The sequence below is a fragment of the Arachis hypogaea genome, chromosome 14 (assembly GCF_003086295.3).
Source record: "Arachis hypogaea cultivar Tifrunner chromosome 14, arahy.Tifrunner.gnm2.J5K5, whole genome shotgun sequence".
Lineage (NCBI taxonomy): Eukaryota > Viridiplantae > Streptophyta > Magnoliopsida > Fabales > Fabaceae > Arachis > Arachis hypogaea.
This window is the reverse complement of record NC_092049.1, coordinates 77,676,504-77,680,787: the sequence shown is the minus strand read 5'-3', so window position 1 is coordinate 77,680,787 and position 4,284 is coordinate 77,676,504. Positions and strand designations below refer to the sequence as shown.

Here is a 4,284-nt window from a genome sequence, read left to right as displayed (position 1 = left end):
GGAGATGCAACAGCATACATACGCCGGACAGTAATTGGGATACCAACTTTTATCCATTCGGGGTTTTCATCTTCGAACACCACCCCTGCCTTGTCACACAGGTGGAAAATGGTGCTGGGATAGCCTAACCTTCCCCCAGAATCACTTTTCTCAGCCATCTTCCTAATGCCTTGGGCTATGAGTTCATGCACCTTGATCTCTCCCCCCTTAAGTATATATTGCACCATTGTTGCTCTCTTAAGATTCACCTTTGAATTGTTTCCGGCAGGGAGGATAGATCTCCTTACAATTTTGAACCACCCCTTTGCTTCAGGGGTGAGATCACCTCTTTTTATGAATTTTGGCTTCCCATTGGGATCTCTCACCCAATCCGCTCCTTGTACGCAGATATCTTTCACAATTTGGTCATAATTAGGACTACCATCTATTCGGGATTGATAGCTTTCTTCCTCGAATGGTATGGTTCGTAGCTTTAACACCCTCATGATGCTCATGGGACTAAAATTCATAGTTACTCCTCTCACAAAGCTTATAAAAGATTCCTCTTTCCTATCATACCTCACTGCATTTGTGTAAAACTCTCTTACGAGGGTTGCATTTATCCTCGCAGTGACTGGATTGGTGAGGAGCTCCCATCTTTTCTTTTCTACCTTCTCTGTGATTTCAGGGCACTCAGTTTTCTTGACTTGAAAGCCTAGCTCATATATGATCTCCTTATCAACCATCCATCCAAATTGAAGTGCATGGTAAAAAGTTCTAAACTTTTTTTCATCGAAGGGGCGTTGCTCCATAGGCTCCTTCCCCTTTCTTCTTTTAGAGCTTGATGATGCCATGAGTAAGAGTTGATGTGTGAAAATGTTGAGGGGTTGTGGATAAGTGGTGGAATTCGGTTGGGCTTGGATAGGGTGTAGCTTGGAGAATTGTACTTCGAGAGTGAGAAGTTTGAAGAAGTGGTTGTTGGAATGTGAAGGGAAGTACGGACTAGGAATCACTTATATAGGAAAATGATGAGTAAATGAAAGGTGTGGATTGATGGGGTGGTTGTGTGATGGACGGATGGGGTTTTGCATAGGATGAGCACAAGGATCATCAACTTTATGATGGGGTTGGTTCAGTTTCCAAGCTTGTTCTCCTTCCAATGTTGCATGACAACAATTTCCAATGCAATCCCCCTGGAGACACGTGTATAATCTTCTCTTTTTGTGGTGGCCGAACCCTTCAATTGCCCCATCAATTCTCCTTTAAAATAAAAGAAATGTGATTAAAATAAAACTTGTGGAAAGTGGCGGCAAAATTTAAAAGACAAGAAAGAGTAACTACTTTTTAAAATTGTTGTTGTCAACTACTAAGTGCTATTCACAAATGCAAACCAACTGACTAATTAAATTTCCATGTATGCAACCTTAGTGACACCAAACTTAGTTTGTGGCAATGTGGTGTAAGATGATTTGTTCAAGGTGCTAAGAGTGACATGCTATGAGCTGCATTCATGTCCTCTTAATGTGCCTTGAACACCAAACTTGTTCTTCACTATATGTTGCATAAAAGGATTTATTCAAGGATATGTCAAAGTTAATTTGCGATCCATGAACCTTGCTTTATTAACTACTTTAAAAGTATGTAAAACATGGGTTGCCTCCCATGAAGCGCTTCTTTAGTGTCACTAGCTTGACGTTCTTCCTTTGTCAGGGTGGTTGGTAATGCTTCAAATCTTCCCCCTTGCAGTAAACCTGTCTCCATTGGCTTCATCAATGATCTCTACATGTTCTAGGGAGAGAACTTTATTGATGGTGAAAACCTTAGGTAACTGAGATGGGATGGTGGGGAGATGAGGTGGGATATCTAGGAAGTAAGCTGAGATCACTTTATCCCCTGGAGAGAAATCTTCTGTAGGGATCTTTTTGTTCCTCCATCTCCTTGGTATCTTCTTCTTTGTTTCTCTTGCTGTTATCCTGCTCTTTGTGGTCTCTTTTCCTAGGGAGATTTTGTTGCTGGTCCCATATGATTCTGGTGGTTTTGGCTCCACTTGAGTTTCCTTAGCTGTGACAGCTGCTGATTATTTTGTTCATCACCCAAAGGAATTCCTGAGTGTACAACTTGTGCCTCAATGCTTGTTTCTCCCACCATTGCTCTGTCATGCTCTGTCCTTAGTTCCTTGCCTTCCTGACTTGCTTCTTGTGAGGGTTTGAAGACATTGAAGGTGAGTTGTTCATCATGTACCCTCAGTATTAGCTCTCCTCGCTCCACATCTATGAGCGCTCTGGCTGTAGCTAAGAATGGTCTTCCCAATATGATTGGGTGAAGATGACTTTCTTCCATTTCCAGTATGACAAAGTCTGTGGGAAGGAAGTAGTTCCCAACCTTCACCAGCACGTTTTCAACCACTCCTATTGTTTGTTTTTGAGTTTTGTCCGCTAGCCTGATGACTATGTCTGTGGGCATCAGCTCATTGATTTACAGCCTCTTCATAAGGGATAAAGGCATTAAGTTGATGCTGGCTCCCAGATCACAGAGTCCTTTATCAAACATTATTTCTCCTATGGCACAGGGGATGTGAAAACTCCCTGGGTCCTTCCTTTTTGTAGGCAGCTCTGGTTGAATGAGAACACTGCACTCCTTATTCATCACTATGGTTTGTCCTCCCTTGAGTGAGCTTTTTCTGGTCAGCAGCTCCTTCATGTACTTAATGTATGAGGGCATTTGTTGGAAGGCCTTGATGAATGTTAAGTTTATATGGAGAGATGCAAATATGTCAAGAAACCTTGAGTATATTCTCTTCTCTACACCACCATTGAGTAATTGGGGAAAGGGTGCATAGAGTCTCAGCAGCTCCTTCTGTGTAATTGTGGTTTCTTGATGATTCTCTTCCTGCTGATGTATCTTCAGGTTGTTCTGATGGTTTGTTCGGCTCTTCCTCAGTCTCCTTATCACTTATAGTAACCATCTTACAATCTTCCCATCTGACTTTCTTTGCTTTACCTCTCGGATTTTTCTCTGTGTCACTTGGAAAGCTATCAGTAGGTTTGGGAATCTTCTCAGATAGGTATCCCACTTGAATTTCCAGCCTCTTGATGGTGTCTCCCTGATTCTTGATATTGGCTTGCACCTCCTCTTTGAACACCTTGTTATCTTGAATCTCCTTGCATATGCCTTCAAGTAGAGTCTCAATCCTTGATAGTCTTTCTTCCAATGATGGAGAGTTGAGATTGGAAGGATGAGAAGGGCCATTTTGACATTGGTATGGATGTTGAGAAGTGTTGTTGGGTGGGTGTTGGTATGACCTCTGTGTGGAGTGTTGGTGAGTTGCATTGTTGTTGGGGTTGTGGCGTCTCTGATCTTGGCCTTGGTCTTGTTGATTTCCCCACCCAAAGTTTGGGTGGTTCCTCCAACCACGATTATACGTTTTGGAGTATGGGTCATGGTTCTGCCTAGGTGAATTCCCAATGTAGTTGGCTTGTTCCTGATCACCCTCTGCTTCTTCATTCACTCCTTCTTGGGTTGCTGCTGAAGTGGTGATTGCTGCTACTTGATTCCTCTCCATCTTCTTGGTGAGGTCAGCTAATTACTTGGTAATTTTCTTGTTTTGAGCTAGCAGTGCATCCACATTGTTCAGCTCCATCACTCCTCTAGTATTGCCTCTTTCAGAAGCATAGAAGTAGTCATTCTCTGCTACAGTCTCAATGACATCTATGGCTTCTTCAATGGTCTTCTTCTTGTTTAGAGATCCCCCGGATGAGTGGTCTACTGCCTTCTTTGATTCATACAAAAGGCCTTCATAGAACATGTGCAACTGCACCCATTCATTGAACATATCTGGCGGGCATCTTCTTGTCAAGTCTTTAAACCTCTCCCATGCTTCATATAGAGTCTCACCATCCTGCTGCCTGAAGGTTTGTACCTCAGCTCTCAACCTGTTGATCCGTTGAGGAGGATAGAATCTTGCCAAGAACTTGTTCACCACATCTTCCCAGGTTGCTAAACTCTCCTTTGGAAAGGATTCCAGCCATTTAGATGCTTTGTCCTTGAGTGAGAAGAGAAACAGAAGTAGTCTATAGGTGTCAGGATGAACACCATTAGACTTCACAATATCGCATATCCTCAGGAAGGTGGTTAGATGTTGATTGGGGTCTTCTTGGACACTTCCTCCGAATGAACAATTGTTCTGAACAAGGGTGATGAGCTGTGGCTTTAGTTCAAAGTTGTTGGCATGTATGGTTGGCCTTTGGATGCTACTTCCATAGTTTCTTGGGTTTGGGTTGATGTAAGAACCCAAAACTCTTCTCT

At 42.7% G+C, this 4,284-nt stretch overlaps 1 non-coding gene across 1 annotated transcript; it reads left to right on the top strand.

Annotated features, from left to right (window-relative positions):
* Positions 1-3,806: 3,806 nt before the first annotated feature.
* On the top strand, positions 3,807-3,913 carry LOC112745093 (small nucleolar RNA R71). The gene has a single exon (XR_003173038.1). It is a non-coding gene; the product is annotated as a small nucleolar RNA R71 (small nucleolar RNA).
* The last annotated feature ends 371 nt before the right edge of the window (positions 3,914-4,284 follow it).